Below are 16,574 nucleotides of genomic sequence, written 5' to 3'. Positions count from 1 at the left end.
TCTCTATAATGTTTCTCTTTGTGTCTAATCTGCGTATCTGTATGTCTCTCTCTGGATATTTACCTGTCTCTTGCTGTTTACGTTCCCGATACTCCCATAAGATCACACCCAGCCTCAGGTGCAAATATTGATGCTCAAGAAAGTATTGTGATAAAACAGTTCACCAGGAATTGCTTCATACTCCCTGAGAGACGTCAGATGTTTGGTCTTTTGTTCTTATCGCCTTTGGAGGGAATATTAGGGTAAATGTTCGGTTATTTTCCAACACTGGAGGACCTCGGAGCGTAATCCCGCTTTGATGTGAAGTTAAATGTGATCTGGAACGTCTTTTGCTTTGGGTAAGAATGCCAAGACTCGGTACTGTAGGATATCCAAACCCATGTTTATGGGGTCAGCCAAGATGATGACTAGAAATATAAGCTTTCATAAAATCTTCGCACATCGAATCTGATGATGATGATTGTGGCTTCCCTCCCACAGTGAACACTGACGTCATGAGGAAGACTGCTACAAAATGGTCACACACGTCTTGTCTTCCCCTCCCCTCCTGTGGTATGGGCCTACCTTCTCTTCCCCTCCCGTGACCTGGGCCAGGAGGCGTGCCTCCTCCCACTCAACATTCTAGCTGGGAGAAGTTCCCTCACAACGACAAGTAGTTATGCTTCGCTCGACCCCCCTCACAACCACCCTTTGTTCTGGGGGACAAACTACGAACATTTCTGTTGCTTCTCCCCTCGCCAAAACCCCAGCCGGTCAAGTCAGGGTCGCCCGGGCTTGTCCTCTCGTCCACAATATTCAAGTAAAAGGGGACACTTCCTGTCACTTCCCTCACACCACCAGTAGCACGTCCATCGTCCCCCCTTACACCCGGACGGTCTCTGGAGGGACAAAAAAGGAGAGAGAGAGAAAAAACAAAACACCCGCCTGGCATAAAAAAAAGCAAGAGTTATGTTTACAGAAGAGGACAGTGGATATTTACCCCAAGACGCCATATCCTCATTCTTCTTCTTATCAAACAAAAGAGGAAAGAAATTGCCGTAAAGGAAGACTAAGGAGGACCATTATATGATGCCTTTTATTTTCAATAAAACTTTTCGTCTCCAGGATGCTGGTAAAGCGGGGAGATAGAAGGAAAGTAACATACCTTTCAAGCCTACCTTTAGAATTATATAATACTTTTAACAAACCATAAAAAAGTCTTCCATTTATTTGTTTAGTTTTAGGGGTATATGAGCAATGATTTTTTTTAACGTACGTGGAGTGGTATGTTACGTCAGATCTGGGAAGAAGCAAATTTTTCTGCTAGGAGTATTCAGTTTTCTACAGGGGATCTACGTCGAGAACTTTGCAAATCTCACCAAGACTTACTAGATTGTGAATTATATGATGCAGTATTGATTAGTGTGTGTGTGTGTGTGTGTGTGTCTTTCCTGGAAGAGATTAATGTGACATCATTAGAGTTCGTCTGGTTGAAATTCTATCGTCTCAGCATCATTTCGTCAAGAATTCAGCTCGCGAAATGAATCTGGAACACATCACAAAATTAAAGAAAGACTTGTGAGCGAAAAAGACATTAGTGAGACGTCGATTTGAGAGAAAAAAATTATAGTTACTTTACACTGAATATCTGTCTTAAGATACGCTCGGTCAGATCTCACGAGAGCTTAATTGTAGGAAATGTTTCGTATTGGAGTTCGTATCGCTTTAGGCAAAGGTTTACAGAAAGGTAAAATTCATTAATTCAGCGTTCTAGAAGAGAATATATATATATATATATATATATATATATATATATATTTATATATATATATATATATATATATAGTGTGTGTGTCAATGATTATATAAGAAACTATAAAGAAATAGTAGGGGGAAGAGCACATATTTACGAGTACATATGACTATAGTCTGCTACGAATGCATGGCCCGCGCGTAGTGCTCACCACAGTAAAGTCTAAGGTTACGAAGAACGAGTTTGTGTGTGTGTCTGTGTGTGTGTGCGTGAGGGAGAGCCTGTAGCCCACACTGAAGTTATGTGTAGAAAAAAGACAGCTTGATGGGCCAGGGGAGTGAACCTTGACAGCCCCTGAAGTGCTGGCACACTTCACGGCCGTCGCTGCCCCTTCCTATATCCAGGTGGGATAGTGTCGGTAATGTACGTCCCTGGTCGGTGGGTGGGTGCCTATCACTTACTACCTACCAGAGGGAGTAAGATGTTATCTCTTTTAAACAGTTTGGTGTGATACCTTTGATATATTATGCTTCAAACACTTGGATAGAATTATAGAGTTGTGCAACATTTCTGGCCAGTAAACAGGCATTTGAATGTCTTCCATACTCATCCAAGAACCGACTGAACACGATAAATTCAGTGAATCTGAGAGGGAACTCGAAGGTTTTCTGGTTGCAAATTACCGTTGCATTTTTTTTTCTCTTTCAACTGTGGGAGGTACAAGACCCTTCATATGCACGTATCTACCTTGATTTACCGAGCGAGGCCACGGACTAAGCCTTACGCACGTACGTACCATGACGTTCCGTGTGAGGCTACGGACAGAACCTTACATACGCACGTACCAACTATGGTGCAGCGTGCGAGACCACGGACTAAGCCTTTCAAACGCACGTACCTACCATGATGCACCGTGTGAGACCAAGGCAATACCTGCACACGACTCGAGGACTGATTTATCGAGGGCATACAATTAACGGTGTGGAATATTGCCTAACTCTGGACATCTGTGGACTGATCCGCCATGAGCACAGTATTAAGTAATCCCTTCGGTCAGATGCTGCATCCGCGAGAGTCGTTAGCTGCGAACCCGTCTTCACTTTGATCTTGTTGCTGTTGGTCCGCCGTTGAGAATATCACTAGGTATCGGTTCCTGTCCCGTAGGAATTCATTGGTTGCTGGCAGACTCTCCTCGAAGAGTAATCCCAGGGAGCAGGCGCTCCCCAGAGAGTGTACTGTGGTAGCAGACAAACTCCAGAGAGTTCTCTTCGGGAGCAAGCACTCCCCGGAGAGTATTTTGTGGTAGCAGACACTCTCCAGAAAATATTCTTTGGTGGCAGACACTCCGGAGTGTGTTTTCCGATAGCAGACCCTCCCCAGAGAGTATATTGTGATAGAAGACCCTCCCCAGAGAGTATATTGTGATAGAAGACACTCCCCAGAGAGTATATTGTGATAGAAGACACTCCCCAGAGAGTATATTGTGATAGAAGACACTCCCCAAAGATTATAATCAGATATCAGGCATTCCCCAGAGAGTACTCTCTGGTAGGGAGAGTCCCCAGAGTGTATTTCCCGATAGTGAGGCTGCTGCTAAAGAGCGTTCCCGGAGAGCATTTACTCCCCAGAAAGCTCTCCAAAGGTGTGAGAATGTCCCTAGATAATATTTCTAGGCACGGAATCCCATTCTAATGATTGCTTCCATCATCGCCGTAACTCAGATTTAAAGACTTTTCTATGAAGGCTTTCTCTGTCTTAATGGGCGTCATGAAATTCTCAAAGAAACACTTTAAGAAAATAAACAAAGCTTTGAGATTACGTATATCATTGTCATGATGGTCATAATGTCTTGATTCGATAAAGTAAACGTTCAGATGCCTCTTTGAACACCCCATTTCAGCAGAGTAGAAATTGATAGAACTGTTCTGTGATTTAGAAAGCTGCTTCTGAAGATTTCAAAATTTTTTAACATTACATTGAATTTATCTATTGTATGGGTCGATAACCCCCCCTCCCCGTGTTTTCTTGATATCGACAGCCAATATTTAACAAAGACTGAGTAGCATGAAAGACTATTCAGCCTTTAGGATGTAAATTTCAGTGTCCCCTTTGATTCTCCCTGCTAGTGAGTCTTCCTTTATATCTTTGATAGTTTGTGACCTCATAACGTAGCTTCTATGGCCCGAATATTTTTTTTTTTTTTTTTACTCTCGCCTACCAGCATTACTTACTAATTTTCACAAGCTGCTGGTTCGACACATAGGCCATCTGCACCTCTCGTTATTAGCTGCCAATTGTACGAATCGGTTGCTACCTCCATCGCTGTTTTGTGCTAACATCACCATCTATTATCACCACCTTTCATCACCACCGTTTGCTACCGTCACCACTCCCTGCTACCGACCATATTGATCTTGTCAATCTGCCTAAGATCTAATGTCCTTGGCGACAATCACCATTTGCCACTATTCACAGCCGGTTCTACCACAAACCACCTGCCCACACCTACACACCACCAAAGCTCTCTTTCCCATCCTCAGCTTCGCCACCAATCAGTATTCTATGTATACGTTTCCAAGTATACCTCCACGCCGATTCCTTTCTTGCCTCAATCATTTCGTCTGCCACTACCTCCTCGTGAATTATACCCAAGCGGTTTCGGCGTAGTTTCTAAGAACTACGGGGAGCTCATCTTAGTCTCTCTGGCTTACTACCAGGGCACTGGAGACTGTGGTGTGATTGTGTCATCATTTAATTGGCTTTCCATAGCAAAGAGGTGAATATTGATTCTTGCAAGTCGTAGCCTTAAAAGCTCACAACTGTATCAAAAGCTAAACATTATCTTCATAATGTTCGTCACGAAAGTAGTTTTCAGTCTTCCATACAATATCCTCTTTTTTACATCCTCGAGCATCGGTTGTTGGACTGTCTTTCGAGCATGACACATCTCTTATAACTTTCAGCCTGTACTTGTACGATATCCAATCTAAACTCGCCTTCACGATGGTTTACTTCTCCCACACGGACTGGGATCCAGCACTTCTCAAGGCTTTCCTCCTCTTATAGTCTTCCTAAGCTTTCCAGTCCGTTTTCACAGTTGCAACTGTGCGCGTGAGTTATGTCTTCATTCTCTTCATTCGCTTCCCCAGATGGCTTCTGTTCCTTCTCCTCTGTACAAAGCCTCCGCCGAATTCTTTGATGATTCTTTATCTACTTTTTTTTTTCTAATTTCAGAGCGCTTCTCCCTCCCAGGAAGCTACCATTTGGTCATCGGTGCTTTCTCTGTCTCTTGACAGCGGCGTCCTGTTCCTGATGTTTCTAAAGTTTCTCTCCGTCTCTGCTGCTGGTTCTTGCACCACGGCCGCTTGGAGCTCCTCCCCAGAGCTCTCCGTCCCATTACTATCAGGAAGCCATAACAGTGTTAGGCTCCCGAAAATAATCACAGTGCGGGCTTAATCTTGTGGCGCCCGGATTGTTCCTGTACATTTCTTCTTCGAATTTCGCCCTTTTCCTCTTTCTCTTGAGTGAGGTAAATGAGCAGATATTAAAGCTAACATAGCGATGCTGACATAGAGACGAGATGGAAAAAATCAATGTTACTTGGCTCGTGTTTTAAATTTGTATGTAGTTCAGGTACATAGATGTATAGAGAGGAACCATCTCTTGGTTTACGTTTGTCCTTAACGCGCCCTTCAGCCAGAGGCTAGGCACTTGATTGTTATATTAAATCTAAGGCAATCATTTACCTCTTATCAGTTACGTGCTGATTACCAGGGATCTTCGCATCAAAAGGTAGCTGCAATAACGAATCCTATCACAACTGAAAAGAAGAGCTGATCTGTTGTTCTCTCTCTGGATTTTCTTCACAGTCACTCTCTCGCTCACGACCATATAAGCAGTTCTTTGACCATGGCCCACTTGTATAGTGAGGGTGTATGTGGTCTTAGAATAATCTTTAACACCTGAAGAAGGTGTTCAGATTTGTCGGTTGGTGGATGTGACTTACGTTGACGTCTTCAGTGACCCTGATAGTTGATAGTTCTAAAGCCCAAACAACCAATCAACCTTCGTTGACCGCACTGCGTGTGATTCAACTCGCGCCTCGGTATCTTAAAAGACAGTTCAGGGTATAGGAAAACGACTGCCTCACTTAGTGCTACCATCTCTTTCCCGTCCTCAACGTTACACGCGTAACGTGTTAAGAAATGGTTTCCTTTCGGGTACTTTAGGATTATGGACACTATACTCGCTGGTAGTTTAGACAATCTGGTTCATATATTATCCTAGTTTTGTGTGGCTCAGTTTGGAGCCAACGGAAGCAGAACTTTACTGCAGTGCATTTCTGTGAGGTAGCCAGAACAACTTAGTGAAAATTCTAAGAAATCCCGCTGCGGTTATGTGCCGAGTTTGTAGAACCGAATGATTTCCCCCTTTATGTCTTTTCTCATAAATGACAAATTTACGTGTCTTCTAATTCGTGGATGGGGTTTTGGGGTGTAAAGATACATATGAAATATATCTAGATTGGACTGGATGAACAGCTGCCATTTTCATAAATCTAATTTGTATGCTAAATACCGATATCTTCACATGCATCTACTCTCGGATAACTACTTTGTGTGATGTAATATGCTAGAATGGGTTTCCTAAGTATAAAGACTTTATTCATTACTTGTCAGACATGAAGATTGGTGCTCAGGGCACCCATGGCTGCACAATGGCTTGTGGTGGAGCCTTTGCGATGTGTGGGCTGAGGAATTACATATACATTTTTGTGTGTGTGTTTTCAGTCAATAAGAATCCATTTTTTTAAAGTCTATCATAAACCCCTTTAGAATTATCCAATCCACCCTATACCCTATGACGTTTTAGGATTTTCCCAGAGATTTTTGACGATGATTGGATTAATATTTCGTATCTGATAACTGACTACCCTTATGTCATCAAGGAATTAGGACATGTCAACAAGCCAGGGTTGTTTCAGCAAGTAATATCCTTGTTCAGTGGAAGGAGTCCTTATCTTCATTTTTTTCCCTCAGCAGTTTCTCTGATGTATTACCACCAGTGAAGGCGGTGCACGGACCATCAGAATTTCATTTTCCAAACCAGGTCCACGTTACTCTTAATGGTCATGGTAGCAGTCACCTGTTGTGGTAGCGCAATGGATTAATGAAGGCAAGCAAGTATGAATATGTACATGCTTATATATATATGTATATGTCTGTGTATGTATATCTATATTTTTATATGTTGACATGTATATGTATGTGTATGTGCATGTATGGGCGTTTATGTATATGTGTGTATATGAGTGAATGGGCCGTTCTTCGTCTGTTTCCTGGCGCTACCTCGCTGATGTGGGAAACGGCGAATGTATAATGAATATATGTACAAAAATAGTATATATATATGTACACACACACACACACACACACACACACACACACACACACACGCACACTGTGATTGCAGAGCCATCTGCTAAACCTTGTCAACTTCATAAAGTACTCTAGAGTGAATCTTGGTAATTGTTGTGAACAATGGTTTTATGACCTCTGTCTGACCCGTCTCTCCTGGCTATTGAAAAGAAGTGTAATTGTACATGCAATAGAGAAATATTATAGCTCTAGCGCCAGCTAGCAGTCAAGAGGTCCCTGTGAAATACGGGCCAATTACTGCACCGGCAATACTTCAGTTCATGTCGAACGAGTGTGTTTACCATCTAATATTGCATTTCGCGAAATATTTTGAGATCGTGCATTTGTTTCGCAAGGATATCTATATTGACTTCGAATACACATCTACGATGATCCTTCATCGTTTGTATGATTTATATTAAAAAGATAACTCAATCTACTTGATTATCAGGCGATTCATGAATAGGAATTTAGATTTATGTGCTATGAAGCATAGGAGAATATACGACTAGTGGCTTGTTCGCTTCTGTATATGTATTCAATATACCAGATATGAACATCAAACGGGAAGATTACTGAGTTGCTTGTATTGTTAACGCCAGCAGAGATGGTCGTATTAACACCATGTCATAGCTTGGTTATAGCATTCGACATGCAGTATCTATGGCAGACTGGAGGAGCCAAGAGTGACGCCTGGAGAAATCTTCTCTCCGCTCACACTCCTGCCGATTGGACATCAAGCATCAGCTTGTAGCCACGACTCTCTCCTGATGGTTATGCGAACGCTGGGGCGGCGCCCCTGGGACAGCGAGGGCAGCATCACGAGTTCTCTTATAGCGGTCTCGTGTACATGCCATGGGCAGCGTGAACGCACTGATGGGCTCATTACCTTTTTCATACGATAACGCAAGTTGACCTTGTTCTATTAAGGTGTCTTGGGAACACAAAGCCATCGACATTACCCGTCTGTTTCACAACTAATGAATCTGTTGACCAGTTGAACTGTTGCTGTCGACTAATCCATCCTTTACCATGTCGACAGACACAGCATCAGAGCGAAGTCATTGACATGCCATAAGCGAGTCGCGACTCGCCATCTCCCATTTACTTACGAACTCAAGACTGTTTCTTTAAAGTCACAGTTGTGTGGGGAGGTATCTACACTCTGGTCATTGTTTAGTCAGGGTTGCGAGTGAAACGAATGGTATGAAGCAGCTCCTGGTCAGAATACAAAGCTAGTAACGTTTTGAAGTCTCTGTAATAATTACTGGGTTAGGAAGAAGAGCTCTTATTGTCCTGTGATGGTTAGCGTGTTCATACGTATGATCCGTGTTTCAGATTCGGTTTTCTCATGAATATTTGATATGTGTTCACCGTTTTTTTTTTTCCCGAGATTTCACGAAATGATAGTGTTCCGAGTGGGTCTCGTCATCTGGGTATGACCGTTGCGCGCTCTCGCCAGTCATCCGTCCCTCTCCCAGGTGTCCTCATCTCCTCTTTGCTCTCTCATCCATTTATTTACGAAGGCAAAAGTCATATCCCGAAAAGCATAGATACGAAGAGAGTTGCGGTTTGCGGTAGATTGCTTCATTAAATCTATCAAGTATTCAGTGGGATGAGGAAAGCCTGAGGTGACTCTTCTCTGCTCGGAGTTTCGAACTCGTGTTTTATTGAGGTCGACTCGGCTTCAGGGCTCGACGGGATGGGAGAAGGGTAGGAAACAAGATACCTAAAGAAAGCGATCCGTGGTAGGTTAAAGTAGTGCGACTATACATATGTATGTATTAACAAGTATATTTTGTGAAGTATATTTCATTGCGGCTGACTCTGTTTTTTGCCTGAAAGCAGCCTCATTTATTAATCCTCTGCAGAGGAGCAGACAATAGTTTCCTTCATTTTAGCCTTGTATAAATCATTAGGACTTCGTAAGGTTACTGGAGACATTGAAGCTTAGTCAACCGGACCAACTGTTTCTGATGGCGTACCAGGTGCTGGTATGGTGCTGGTATAAGGTGTAAGTGAACTCTTTTAAACCTGGTGCCATCTTTGTTACCCTCCTCTGGACCTTCTCTTATTAGATTGTCTTTTCGTAATTCTCCTGGAGAGGTGACCAGACTCATTGATTCATACTCTTAGTTCTGCGTCACGGTACACCCTGTCAACACCTTGACGACATTTTCTACATTTTTGGGTGCCTTTTCAAGTGGCGGATTCTCCGTTTCTTCTCTCATTCACCTACATTCAGGCAGAGGAGGAAGATGAGAGAGACATTACACCTCACTAATTTGGGTATTTATCCCACGCCACAGCGGCCCATTCTAGAGATGGCCCACAGTGCCCATGAACCTGGCCCACACTGTGCCATGACCCTGGCCCACACTGTGCCATGAACCTGGCCCACAGTGTGCCATGAACCTGGCCCACAGTGTGTCAAGAACCTGGCCCACAGTGTGCCATGAACCTGGCCCACACTGTGCCATGAACCTGGCCCACACTGTGCCATGAACCTGGCCCATAGTGTGCCGTGAACCTGGCCCCACAGTATCCTGTGCCATGAACCTGGTTATGTCTCTCTGTCTCCGTCATCTTGATAAACATTTTTGGACAATCATGGTGGGGTTCCTGGGCCACGCCGGCGGACGCTTAAGTGTTATGGTCTTTCGTTATTCTCATGAATGGTCACTCGACTTTTTTTTTTTTTGGCAAACAGAAACTTAAAGATACGTTTTTTCTCTCGCTGTTTTTGGTGGAAAAGGATTATGGTTATGGCTATGTACATGATGGACCTATTTCTTTCTCCAACTCTTTCTCTGTATTATTATGATTATTATCATTATTATATATATATATATATATATATATATATATATATATATATATATATATATATATATATATATATACGTTTGAGGACAATGTGTGGTGTGAGGTGGTTTGATCGAGTGAGTAACGTAAGGGTAAGAGAGATGTGTGGAAATAAAAAGAGCGTGGTTGAGAGAGCAGAAGAGGGTGTTTTGAAGTGGTTTGGGCACATGGAGAGGATGAGTGAGGAAAGATTGACCAAGAGGATATATGTGTCGGAGGTGGAGGGAGCAAGGAGAAGAGGGAGACCAAATTGGAAGTGGAAAGATGGAGTGAAAAAGATTTTGTGTGATCGGGGCCTGAACATGCAGGAGGGTGAAAGGAGGGCAACGAATAGAGTGAATTGGAGCGATGTGGTATACCGGGGTTGACGTGCTGTCAGTGGATTGAATCAAGGCATGTGAAGCGTCTGGGGTAAACCATGGAAAGCTGTGTAGGTATGTATATTTGCGTGTGTGGACGTATGTATATACATGTGTATGGGGGGGGGGGGGGGTCGGGCCATTTCTTTCGTCTGTTTCCTTGCGCTACCTCGCAAACGCGGGAGACAGCGACAAAGTATAAAAAAAAAAAAAAAAATATATATATATATATATATATATATATATATATATATATATATATATATATATATATATATATACACATACGTGTGTGGGTGTGTGTTTTACTGAACCACGCCTTCTCGTGGTTACCCTGCGAGTGAAATGGTACTTTGGCTAGGTTGTATCATCTGGTATACAGTCTCGTCAAACATTTCCCTGCAACTGGAAATAGCGCAGTCTTGGTCTGTAGGAGTCTTTAAAAAGTCCCTAGGGTGTTTATAAGTGATGTCTATATACTAAAGTTCATAAGTAATTGTCGGAGATGTATGTAGATAAGTAGGCAAAAAAAGTGACACGAATAATGGGACTTAACTACTGCATTTCACCCCTGCAAGAGCAGGTCCTGCATCGGCAGAAGAAGCAGCGACACAATAAACTCGCTGTCTCCTCTCTCACTCTCTCTCTCTCTCTCTCTCTCTCTCTCTCTCTCTCTCTCTCTCTCTCTCTCTCAGCCCTTCTGCAGCATTTCCGTGGAGGGGCATTACCTCAACAGGTTATTGTGGACGCTGTGGCGGTGAAGAAACAGAGGGAAAAACATCCTCCCGGTACATTACACCGGCGGGTGTAACCCAGGAGCCTCCTTACCCCCCAGGCCACCGCAGCAGCAGCACCAGCTCCTCCTCCTCCTCCTGCTGCTGCTGCGGCAGATGCTGCCTCGTGTTATTAACTGTTGTGGGGGGAAAAATAATTTGCCCCTCTTACTCACAGCGGCGGGCCGTCGCAGGCAGACGCAGGTTCAGCCTATTTTTATATACTCCATTCTTCTGAGAGTTGGCTGGGAGGCGCGGCAGAGAAGTGTGGGGTGAGGGATGTAGCATAGGCGTCTAACAAAGGCGGCTGTCGTGACTAACTTGTGATGTCTGGTGTGTATTGGAACCATCACACGTCTGCACCAGACAATGGCTATGTATATACACTGTTTTGATGTTACGTCGCGATTGTGAATTACGTAAATGTTTGAGAACTCTGAATTGATTTTTCAATTTGGATAAGTTAATCAAGAGTTCTTCGTATGTTTGCATTTACCTACAGTAATGCTTACAGTGAAAGATAGGAAGAAAGACCATCTAAAAGGCACTCTTGTCAGACCTTTGTCAGGATTATCGCTGAAGGACTTCATAAGCGGTTGTAGTAATCTTTTTTTGCCGTGTTATTAGCTGACTGCAGAAAAATAGAACAAGTAGAAGTGATAATGTTAGGGATAACGTAAGTGTGTGTCCATTATAGCCATACAATTGTATTCTTTTTTTTTCTTTTTGGATAAAATCATTATCCTGCTACTGCACGTAGAACAGGCTTAAAGGTGCAGGAGCCCTGTGATAGAGGTTCGGGAACTATATGACTGAGTATATATATATATATATATATATATGGATACTGCTCAGATGATTTAGATTTCTCCCATCGTATATTGCTCACCTAAAGTATCTAATGAGAAATGCCTTCTCATTTTCCTTCTAGTATCTGCTAATGTGTCCTATGATAACATTGCATGAGGAAAGAGATCTTTTTTTTCAACTAATATCCAAGGCGTACATATTCTGAGTTATGTTGATAATAATAGTAGTAGCAGTAGCAATGATAATGATAGTAATAGTAATAATGGTGATAATGATAAAAGTAAAGATGATAATGAGGCAGAAGGGAATATATAAAGTCCTTGGAGATTTTTCCATTCCGTAAATCTTTTTCAAGTCCTCAGTTTTCTGCCCTTGAAGCTCTCCCTGCTGGGCCTCCACTGATCACCCAACACGTCACCTGCAGATCAGCCTATCGCCGCCACCGCCACGCCTTCATTATGTTAAGTGCACAAGTCCGCTGCCTTTTCCCTTACCATTCTCTCTCTTTCGCATTTTCACGTGGGAACGTGAGTGGTAACTCTTCCATGTTGTTCTTAATGGTGCTTCCATATTTCTATGGGACGACAGCCCAACGAAAAAAACTTTTTATAACCATTTGTGCTCATGTTGCTGCCTTTTCATTAATCCATACTCTGTAATGCTGCACATTATACATCCTCATGTATACATGATACGTAAAGAACGCGTGCATATGCCTGCCGGATAAACCAGGTACCGATGATTGCAGCAGAGTGGGTTTTATTAGAATGAATTACCCCTCTTGTCTCATAGTGACTGACCTAGCCCCATTCTGTCTCATACCACCTTAAACTCCCAGACGCTTCCTTCCTCTTGTCTCCACCCGCTGTATCCACTCCCCTTCCATCTCGCAGAACCCAACACAGTCCTGTCGGATTATATTCAGTCGGCTCCTCATCTCTCTCGGTCCCCTCGTGCTACCAACTCCTCATTCCTCTTTGTCCCCACTTGCCACTATTGTCCATCTCTCTCAGTCCTCATGTACCACTATTGCCCATCCCTCCCTGTCCCCACGTACCGCCGGCTGTCCATTCCTCCATTTCCCCTCTTAGCACCAGTTCCCTATCCAGACCTGTCCTCACGTACTACACCATAATACCCCTTCCTACTGCCACCACCAGTTTCCCTTCCTAGTAACATCCTCCCCACTAACACCCTTCCCAAGTGGCTGCTTCCTCCCCTGCCTGTATCAGCTCCCTCTCATAACCTCGCTTATCCTCCCTTCGCTTCCATATTCTGTTTGTCTCTCTGTGTCTCTCTCCCTTCCCACCATCTCCTACTCTACTTTACTCCGTCTCCACTCTCTATCTCTCTCCATTCTCTCTCCTCTTTCCCTTCAACACAGTCTAACCCAGACAGGATTGAGGTAACCCACCGTTGAAGTGTTCGTCACTCCGTTCGTTGAGGAGACAGTGGGATCAACTGGTCTGCCACGAATGTCTCGTTTTCTACCCCGTCGTTCGTGGGTGACGGGGAGTTTAGAAATAATACCAGACTCTGTGTAGGGTTGGGCTCAACGTCTCTTGTGAGGGGGGCTGGATGTGTTCAAGGGATATTGTTTTGTGAGGGAGGAAAACTATTTCTGATATATGGGGGACCTTCCTCGTATTATAAAGATGCCGTCGAGTCACGCGATACCCCTCCTTTAGACGAGGGATATTGCCTGAGGCTCGGAGAAAAATGGAGCCAAGATGCAATATTTTTTTTTTTCCGCCTAGTTTTACGGTTCTGTAATTCACTACCTCATGACTGTGACACTAATACGGTCAAAGAAATTTAGCCAAGATCTTAAAAGGGGCTACTCGCTTGGTTTGGGGCAAAGATCCACTGTTCCAGCCCGTAATGTCATTATAAAGAAAAAATGTGTTCTTATAGAATGTGTTTCGAGAGAGAGAGAACTCATTTACATGTTGAAAATTCGGGGTAAAATGAAATATCTTGTTTGTTTCGGATTAGAAGGCAGTATGAAATGCAGAGTTTACTTATATACAGCAGCTGTTGTATATATCATACATGTTTATGCATTCTTCTTGGGGCAACACCCGGTAAAATATCTCGTTTTTCCTGTGTCTGATATATGGAATGGGCAAATGTTGTGTCGTTTTTTCTGGGAGGGCTTTTGTGGGCAGAGGAGAGAGCATCATGTGTCAGACGAAAGAGGAAATGCATAAATGTGTATATATACGTACATGCATACATATATATTACTATCCATTCTCTTCCTACTCCATTACTGCATTGCTTGCTACACTCCTGTTCCACCTGTCCTGGTGCACACCCGTCCTTCCTGCTCTGCCCACCTCCTGCGCTCTCTCCCTTTACCTTCCCTTGTCCTGCCTACCTCACCTTACCCCCAGGTCTTGCACCTCACACTACCCAAGGCCGCCCATAGGTACCTCGGGGTCTTGTACTTCACACGACCCTAGGTCCCCCAGAGGTACCTCCAGCTCTTATACCTCACACTGCCCCAGGTCCCTAGAGGTACGTACCTCCAGCTCTTATACCTCACACTGCCCCAGGTCCGCCAGAGATACATCCAGCTCTTGTACCTCACACCTCCCCCAGGTCCGCCAGAGGTACCTCCAGCTCTTGTACCTCACACTACCCCAGGCCCCTAAAGGTACCTTCAGCTCTTGTACCTCACACTACCCCAGGCCCCTAAAGGTACCTTCAGCTCTTGCACCTCACACTACCTCAGGCCCCCAGAGGTACCTCCAGCTCTTGAACCTCACACTACCGCAGGCCCCTAGAGGTACCTTCAGCTCTTGCACCCCACACTACCCCAGAGGGTTTTAACGGGAAAGCTATGAATACCTCCAAATTGAGGCCAGACAGATACTTCATTGATACCTGTTATCAGTAAATACACCTGTTTCAAGAAGGAAAAAGATTTTTGTGTGGAATTCTACTTTTTGCTTATCTTTTTCCGTGTTAGGTTTGGTTCTTCTCCCAGGGAACCCGGCCACTATCACCGTCCCGAACATCCTATAAAATTTTCATGGCCGTATATACGTACCACATAGTGTTTCTTTTCAGCATTTTTTTTTCCCTCTCTCCTATCGGCTTTTGTGCAAAAATTCACCGAATGGGGCGGTGTACTCTGCTTTGCTATTCTGTCTACGACGAATCAGACTAGTGTCTTTAGGATACGACTGCCGTCCTGCAGCAGATAACCTCGTCGTAGATCATCAGGTCTCCTAGGATGTGTCCTTCCCATGTACTTACACTCTCCTCCTAACACCATTACTCGTATATTCTCTCGTGCTGAACATATATATGTCTTCTCTCTCATTTCCCATCTGTGCTGTACCTGAAGTGAGGAAACAGTAAACTTGGTTATACCCAGTCGTACTAGAGCTTAATATATCCCTAGAACTCTTCAGAAGGATCATTCGTGTTCCAACTATTCAGTTTTACACCGCTGCAGTTCCTCCTTTCATTAACGTAAATGTATCGGTTGTAACCATATCCTTCTCTCTACCCTGGAAACCCTAAGTAATGAACAGCATGACACCCGCCTCTTGAATCCAAGAGTGTCTTATATGTGACCCAGTTATATCTGTTGTGAGCAGCTATTCCACATGAGACGGAATGTTATTAACCCGTGTAAGCAGAACTGTTCTCATACGTCGGGTGGCTCTCCCCTACACCTCCGTCTTTAGCCTGAGTGGAATTAAAAGCCTTCCACCGCATCAGTTCTCCAGGTATCACCTCTCACTAGCGCTTCCCCTTCGTCCACCGTGATGTTGCTGCTCTCTCCTCCTTTTGCAGGAACTGTGTAGGCCACTGCTCCCGAGGAGCGTGTCATCAAGCGAGTCTGGATGTGTATGGCTGGAAGCAGCGCGACTTTTTTTGGTCCGCTGGAGCCTCTGGAAAGAAGTCCTTGGGTAACACCAGGGCTCCTCCTTAGAGAGAGGTCTCGGGGTAAGTGGTATTGCTCGCGAAAGAGGAAATTACGCTCGGTTTTCATTGAGCTTGACCAAGGGAAAACTGAAGAGGGGAAATGGTGAGAGCAAGTGAGATGCCCAAATGACCAGGGAATGATGGTGGTTGTGGTGGTGATTTTGGCATTTTCTCCCACGATTTCCATTTCCAAAATTGTGTTTCGTTCTCTACGTTCATTTCATATGATAGAACATCTGTCGCCTGACGCTTCTCATGCCCATCCTATTGTGGAATAATTCCACTGTATTACCTCATCGCTTTCCATCTTTTCCCATCTCCTGCCTCTCCTGCGCTTCATACACATACTTCTTTTCCACTGATCATTTTCACTATTTCATCTCGTATCTCATTCTTTCTTTCTACCTCCCTCACTAGGAGAGGCGCATGTGTACTCCCACACAATGAGAGTTTCAGTGTGGCAGAAACAACAACGGGTCGTCCTGAGGATCGTCTGCGTGACCGGTAGATTGAACCACACGACCAAAGCGCCTATCGCCCGTCTAGGGGGATGTCTGCTGAGGCGGTAGAGACAGACAGGCCACCCGTTATTTTCTATATCTTCCCAAGGGTTCATCCCTCCTCCTTTTTACCCACTGGATGTTCGAGCCGAATGCTTCAATCATCATCGCTTTAG

The sequence above is a fragment of the Panulirus ornatus genome, chromosome 28, assembly GCF_036320965.1.
Source record: "Panulirus ornatus isolate Po-2019 chromosome 28, ASM3632096v1, whole genome shotgun sequence".
Taxonomy (NCBI): domain Eukaryota; kingdom Metazoa; phylum Arthropoda; class Malacostraca; order Decapoda; family Palinuridae; genus Panulirus; species Panulirus ornatus.
This window is presented reverse-complemented; position numbering follows the sequence as displayed.